We start from the raw sequence: 7,927 nt of genomic DNA on the forward strand, positions 1-7,927 counted from the left end.
AGGACCTTTCCAGACAGATAATGGTTATTTTCCTTAACATTGAGGAAGAACAGAGCGGTATGTACGCTGGATGAGCTGTCAGTCATCCCATGGTATAAGAACCCACCCAAATGGGGGCAAGAACTCATCATGCCATGGGCCATGCATGGGGCATGGGGGCTTGGGGCACAACAATACAAAGAATAGGCACGGGTGCCGGCAACGGGAGGAGCACAGAGCTCTCTCAGCTGCTTGGTCCCGTCGAAAGAAAATCCCATGCCATAAAGAGGTTAGACGAGGTTATATATTCCATTAACAGCTTCTGCACAATTGAAGCCACAGAAAAGATGACGTGTGTGAGAATTGGACCTTTTTTTAACATCACTCAGCACCAGATCTGTTTATTATTTATATAGTGGTGTTATATAAATGGGGTACGGAGCCACGCCGCACGCGCCCGGAGCGGCGGCGCCCGCCTCGACGGCTCCGCGACGCAGCCTCAGCCACGCTGCTCGTGGCCACGCCATACGCCGGACCGTCCTCCTCGGATGAGGGAAGGCTCGGTGCCCCGGCATCGTTTCCAGTGGACGGAGGCCATTCGAAGCACGCGTGTGAGGCAGTTCGCAATTTGCAAAGAAGAAAAATTAGCAAAGGAGCTTCTTTTCGCTAAGAAAGGTGAGGAATTTTTCTCAAAGTTCCATAGACGGCTGGCGACTCCGCAGCCGTCATCGACCTCCGTTTGCTGGGAGGATCTTCGAGCATCTTTCCTGGCGGCCGGTCACTCTGAGGCCGCACGGGCGTTCTTCCGTCAGACACACAAATTCAATTCTCATTCAAAGGTAAGAAAGTTTACTGCAAATGGTTCATCTTCGCCTTCGGCTAGGAAGCCGTGGCATGGCCCGCTCCCTAAACCTCGGATCTCGCCGAGTCTCACAATTGGCGACATCATTGAGCGGGCTGGAGATTTGGAGAATCGGGCAAGCAAGGTGACGGTTCTTCCTTCTTCGCAGTCAGATCCTACACTTCCGCCTTTTCCAAAATTTACTCAATTTGAATTGGCACAATTACGGAAGGGGCTTAACCAGAATGGGCCGGGCTATCATTCTAGAGGCCTTCTTTCTAAAACGTGGTCTGCTCGTAACCCGGGGATGTACGCGCTTCGTCTGCGTGTATACGTCCGACCTAAATCCTCTGTTCATTCCTCCCAGCTACACCTGCACCAGCCGCCATTCCAGATTTTTACGTCTCCCAGCAGAAGCTACGCCCAAGCTCTCATGGATGGTAGAGGTGCAGTGAGGGATGGCAAGGCCATGGCTTGGAAGGAGGTTGATCGCCGCCGACATCCCAGAATCGAGGTGAAGACAGAGCAGTTGCATCTCAGAGGTCATCGCCTATCTCGTGGTCGTGGTCCAAGTGAGGATCGCGGTCGCAGGACATGGCGCAGCCGGGGTGGTCGATACGGAGGAAGGCCATTCCATGGAGCATTCAGAGCTCCACAGGACTTCGCTGAATCCAGTGAAGGGGCGGATCCCGAGTTAGAGAGGAAGCAGAGAAGAAGCGTGCGGCTGTTGATGGTCCTCCTGCTGATGATCAAGGAAAGAAACGCAAAGAAGAGTTGTGCTGCGAAATTTGTGAAATGGATCACACTCCACAGGTCTGTCCGACGTTCAATGGCCCTAAACCACACGCTCTTCTATGTGGTTTTGCAGGAGGCGATTCGGGTTTCTTCCAAATTCCCACAAGTGGAGCCAAGGGCATGACGCCCAAAAAAGATAATGCAACCGCTTTTATTACTGCATTGGAAGGAAACATTACCACAGATTTGGTGAAAGCTGAATTGGCACGTCTTATTCCTGTGAATTGGACTTGGTCTGTCCAGCAGCATGCCGATGGATTTGTGGTACCTTTCCCCTGCAATGTTGAGCTTCAACGTATGGTTGCTATGAAATATGTGCACGCTGCTGGAGGCGAAGGGATTATGGTTATTCAAGAGTTGGATCAAAAAATTGAGCCTGTCCAGTACCTGCAGAAAGTGTGGGTTAATGTATATGGTGTACCCTATGAGATCAGATCTTTTCTTCCACTTTGGGCGGTTGGTTCTATTTTAGGTGCTACTCAAAAGGTCGATTTGCGATACACTAGAAAGATGGGTGTTGTCAGGATTCTAGTGGGAGTAATTAACGTTGACAGTATTCCAGAATCGTCAGATATTGTGGTGGGAGAAGGGTTGTATGAAATTTATTTTAAAGTCGATAAAGTGTGCAAAGATGGTGTTTGGATGGATTATAAGCAAGAAGTATCGAAAGATAAAGGTGATGATGATCAGCAAGATGAGGAGTTTGATGGCCTCGATGAGTATATTCACAAGACTGACGCTGCCTTTCAAGATACTGAGATGGAAGATAAATCTACAAATAATAATGGTAACCCCCAAGACAACAATGATGGCGATATGCAACATAAACACCAGGATGCGCAACATGACCCCCAAAATCGTCAGGCTGTGCATCATGACTATGAAGTTTCTACAGTCTTGGGGGATGCAGTTTTACCTCATTTGGTCACTGCACAAGAAGGACAAAATACCATAGGGGTTTACTCCAATACAGATCCAGATGCTTTGTCTTGCACAGCATCAGTAAAACCAGACCTTTTACTTCAAGGTTCTGGGACCATTTCAGCGTCTAACTTGGGGATTGTTTCTGCTAGTGTGGGCTGTCCTGGTAGCACAAGTCCATTAAATTTATGTCTGCCACAAGAAATTCAGCAGCATGGACCAGATGCTTTTCTCCATCGATTTCCTGGCATTGTTGGGTGCCATGAACAATTGACGACAGGGGGTGTCGCTCCCTCTGAGTTACTAAATAAAGTGACCTCTCCTAAGGCAGCAAGTGGTATTTCTTTTACTACTTTAGATATACCAGCCGTTGATATTTTTACTTCTCTTCCTCATACAAAAAGAAATGATTCCTCTGATCTTTTGTCTGTTCCAACATGTGTCAAAGCACAGGAGTCATGCTTTTCTGATCATACTCAGGAATTGGGGCCCTCTAGTGTTGTTCCTTTTGCCGACGCGGGGGCAGGTGTACCTTTTGTTGGCTCCCTGCATGTTTCTCCTGGTGGTAAACATCTAGCGCGTCAGGTGGTGTTGGCTCCGAAGGACATTTTCTCTTGCCAGTCTGATGCAGCTGCCTTGGATGGGATCTCGGCTATTTCAGATTCTTTTACTGAGGTACCACGTGTGATTCTCCAGGCTTTATGCAAAAAGTTTAATATTAAAGCTAATATGAAAAATTCAAAAATGGCACAAGCTTTGTCTTTGTTAGCTCGATCTAACGATGAGGTGATGGTCGCCTTGCAGGAGGTAGTCGATTCTTTCTCTCTTACTCAGAGAGTAAAGAAAAATAATGTTGACCTTGCCGAGCAGAAGATTTGTGCCAGGAGAACCGATAAGGATGAAGATACCATGATCAAAGCACAACGCTTGGCTGCCAAGCGCAACTTGGAAACAAGTGAGTTCTCCTTTATTACTTACAAACCCAAAACGATTATTTCTAACATGAAAAATATTGGGGTCAAACTTGGCAAGAATGAGAAAGAAGTGTTACAATCAGTGGTTGCGATTAAGAATATAGAGATTGATAGACTTGCAGTTGCTGCAAATTCACCTTCCCCCCATAAAATTACAGAAATAGAGAATGGGGAAGACGAGGAGATTGATGCAGAGTTATCCCTCATTACTCAAAAATGGGATGACGATGCGGTTCCTAGTGCTCTAAACCTATGCTATGACCTGAATGTAGTTCCGCGCAGGAAAAAAGCGAATCGGGCCAGATCCATTGGGAAGGGTACTCGCCTCCCCAAAAAACCAGTCACCCCTTCTAAAATTATTTTATAATGAAAGGGATTTTTTGGAACAGCAGAGGTCTAGGAGACTTGGCTAAACACAACTTTTTGTCTAATTTATCTAAAGAACAACACCTGAACTTCATTGCTATTATGGAAACGGGTAGAAGGGATTTCTCGGATTCGACACTGAGACACCTGTGTGGTGGAGTTGATTTTCTTTGGCACTCCATGCCACCCACTACACCAAAATCATACACTTCCTACGGTTTTTTAACTTCCTACAGCTTTTCTAACAAACCGTAGGAAATAAATAACTTCCGAGAGGCAACTGGTACCTCTAGGAAATAAACATATCTTCCTACGGTTTTTTATAAAAGCTGTCGGAAGTTAAAAAACCGTAGGAACTTAACTAACTTCCTACGGCCTCCTCTAGGAAGTTAGGTTTCATCCGTTCACAAGCCAATAGAATAGCTAACTTCCTACGGCTAGCTCTAGGAAGTTAGCTGCCCAGTTAACTTCCTACGGCATCCTCTAGGAAGCTAGGTTTCATCCGTTCACAAGCCAATAGAATAGCTAACTTCCTACGGCTGGCTCTAGGAAGTTAGCTGCCCAGATAACTTCCTACGGCCTCCTCTAGGAAGTTAGGTTTGAGCTATTGACCAGTCAACCGAAAACATAACTTCCTACGGCTGGCTCTAGGAAGTTAGCTGGGCAGCTAACTTCCTACGGCCTCATCTAGGAAGTTAGGATTCATCTGTTGACCGGTCAAACAAAAATCTAACTTCCTACGGCCGGCTGTAGGAAGTTAATTAACTTCCTAGAGGCCAAGCACAAACTCTAGGAAGTTACCTAACTTCCTACGGCTTTACTCTAGGAAGTTATGTTTTTTTAATTTTTACCTCCCTCTTCTCTCACCTTTCACAAAATATCTGTCTCACGCCTCTCCCGCGCGCCCTTCTCCCACGCACGGCCGCGCCGCCCCTGGCCCCGCCGCCCCCGACCACACCGCCTCCGACGCCGCCCCCGGTGGGCCTCGCCCCGGCCGCCGCCCGCCCCAGCTCTCCCGACCCCGACCGCGCCCCGCCCCCGAGCCGCCCGTCCCAGCTCTCCCGACCCCGACCGCGCCCCACCCCCGAGCCGCCTGCCCCGGCCGCCGCTCGCCGTGGCCGCCGTCCCGCCCCCGACCGCGCTCCGGTCCCCTGGAGCCCGCCCCGGTCGCCACTGCGGCCGTCTCTCCCGCCCCCAGCAGCGCCCACCCTCGAGTAGCAGATCTCTACACCCGTCTAGCTGCCTGTTCCTGAGCCTAAGCATTGAGCATAGCTCCACCCCACCCTCGCCCAGCTGGAGAAGCAGAGCCGGTGCACCCAGCCACGTTGGCCACAACGCCGTCGAGCAACCAAGGTACACAATCTGGGAGCTATAATACACACTAGATGTCGCGCCCAGCGACCCTGTCCCCTGCCTAACCCAGGTACTTAGGGTCTTAGTTAGGGTTTATTATCCCCTAAAATTTCAAATCTAATCCAATTTAATCTGATGTAGGGCTCAGCATCCTACATGCCACTGTGTCATGTGCGGACTCCTTCCACCTCGAGGCTATGGGTGGGGAGGTAAATACTACTACTAGCTAGTCCATCGTCAGACATCATCTTTGCCAGATCGTCTTGTGGTACATGTTGATAGTCATTTTAATGCAGGTGATCTACCTATCGGTGAAGACTTCTTCCAGATGAGGGAAAAGGAGAAGTTTGAGAAGGAAGCTGAGAGGCAGAAAGATCAAGGAAATGTGGAAGACAAGAGCCAAGTCTAGGCAAAAGAGAAGAAATTATTGAAAGGTTGGTGGAAAGAATATTGTGCTGATTCATGCAGCGTCAAAACACATTCTTTTGGTCACTGATGACAAGCCAACTATCATTTTTGGGGCTAATGTAACCTCATCTCGATGAAGATAGCAGTCCTTTAGTTACTGCAGTAAGTTGAACCATCAAGCTCGTGTTTTGTGACTCTTTGTTTGCACATTAACTCAACATTAAAATATTTGCCAAGTAGGCCTTGCTTACTAATACAAATGGCTAGAATCACATGGATTATCTTAGCATATATCACTACATTAACAAGTCTGTGTGTAAAGTTTGAAAAGCCAGTGCGTAAAGGATAATTACAGGACACTAGTGGAAGTCTTTTTCTTTGTTAATTTTGTGCAATGCTATGCCAGTTTTGTTTTGAATGTGAAATTCCCTTCATCACAAGATATATTTTTGTACATCGAATATCAAAATGCACATAACAATAGGAACATCCGAGACCCCTTAAAACATCCAAGTTGTCTAAAATATATAGCGAGCATGGATGTTTCAGAATATGTTACATCAAATGACAATTATGTTTGGTATATGTAATTTAGTGGTCACATGTACCTGACTATCTTGAACATACAAATTCTAAAAAGGCAATACATGGTATATAGTTGAGTGTTGTTTAGATGTTAGTTGGTTTATTATGGATATCAAATCTATATATTTTATTATAGTTCTAATGCTTGTGTTACAGTTCCTTGCTTGCTATCAGGCCCTCATCAAGTAAAGATGGTTATACGGTTAACCAGGTCAGCCTAATGGACTACTTTTGTGTACCATATCTTATGATGTTATTCTTTTATTTGCAAAAAAACATACTAGCCTCGCTAACAAGACATATGGATGTTTTCAGAAGGTTGACCCAGAAACGCCACATATAAAGGAGGCCACCATGTCAGATGTATCACCAACTAAAGTAACCAAACACAACAATGGGGATCTGCTATATATGAAGGTGAACCTTCTTTGACCTAATATAATTTGTCTGCATATGTCACCTGTTAATATAACATAGTATAAACTAATCTCGATATGCGAGGGGTAAGACAACCCCCAGTCATTGTGTTAAGAAAACCTCACATGATATATAACATAATATTACAGGAATTATATCATGTGCTTCCCATGGATTATGTGACAATAGCCAAACTTCAATGAAAGCTGGATGGGGAAGCCAACCAATATACAGTCCGAAAGTTGATTGATAAGATGGTGCAAGATGGATATGTGAAAAATTCAACTAACTAAAGATTGGGTAATTGATTGAATCTGTACACAGATGGTAACATATCATGTACATATAAGATTATCGTATCGTTATCGGTGCCTAACCAATCATTGTACCATTATAACCCTATAAATAAGTTAAAATACTGTTACATTAATAAATTATGCAGGCCATTGACACCATTCATTGTGTTGAAATTTGGATTAGTTTGACTGGCATATGCAGATTGGGTGTTCTATTCTTTGGGAGATGTTGCTGTTTGAATATTTTTGGGTGCTTTTATGGCAACTAGTAATTTGAATAGCTTCAGACATTGCTAAGTTCCAAGACTTTAGTTAAATGAACGCCCATTTGTCATATATGAATAATGAGTATGCTATCCAAAGTATATGTTTGTTGCTTGCTTTGTAGGATCTAGTAAAAGTTGCTGGTAGAATTCCTTTTCCTTCTCTTTTTGACTTTTGCAAATTTTGTGTGAAGTTTGTCTAAGCTTGTGCCCCCCTCTCCCACACACACGCACACACGCTAGCGCGCACACACACACATATTACAGAAGGTGGTTATTTTTTTGTTTCTTTCTCAAGATTTCTAAATGTTAATAACTCAGTACTCTCTCCATTCCAAATTATAAGATGTTTTGACCTTTCTAGATTCCTACCTTTTACTATTCACAACTTAGATATACACTATGCCTAGATATATATTAAAAGCAATGTATTTAGAAAAGCCAAAGTGTCTTATATTTTGTTATGGAGGGAGTGCCTTCCTCTATTGAATGAATACTGGCACTGAATATATAAGACCTCACTGCACATTGATATATGTGGTATTCAGCCATTGAGTGAGACTGCTTGCTTTTGTCCTGTAATGAAATCTGGCTTCTAGAAAAAAAGTAAGATTGCATTGTTCTTTTGTATGAGGCTGCATATGGCGAGGCGATGTCTAGTCAGCACGGACCAGACTATGACTGGAGGACCTCACCTATTGATCCTCAGGCTGTGTATGCAAGTGGTGG

General features: G+C 45.1%; 1 long non-coding RNA gene across 1 annotated transcript; it reads left to right on the forward strand.

Annotated features, from left to right (window-relative positions):
- The first annotated feature begins 5,393 nt into the window (after positions 1 to 5,393).
- On the forward strand, positions 5,394 to 6,845 carry LOC103627877 (uncharacterized). The gene is made up of 5 exons (XR_553880.2): positions 5,394 to 5,438; positions 5,526 to 5,663; positions 6,379 to 6,433; positions 6,538 to 6,639; positions 6,789 to 6,845. It is a non-coding gene; the product is annotated as an uncharacterized lncRNA (long non-coding RNA).
- Positions 6,846 to 7,927: the final 1,082 nt, after the last annotated feature.

Source organism: Zea mays, chromosome 5 (assembly GCF_902167145.1).
Source record: "Zea mays cultivar B73 chromosome 5, Zm-B73-REFERENCE-NAM-5.0, whole genome shotgun sequence".
NCBI lineage: Eukaryota > Viridiplantae > Streptophyta > Magnoliopsida > Poales > Poaceae > Zea > Zea mays.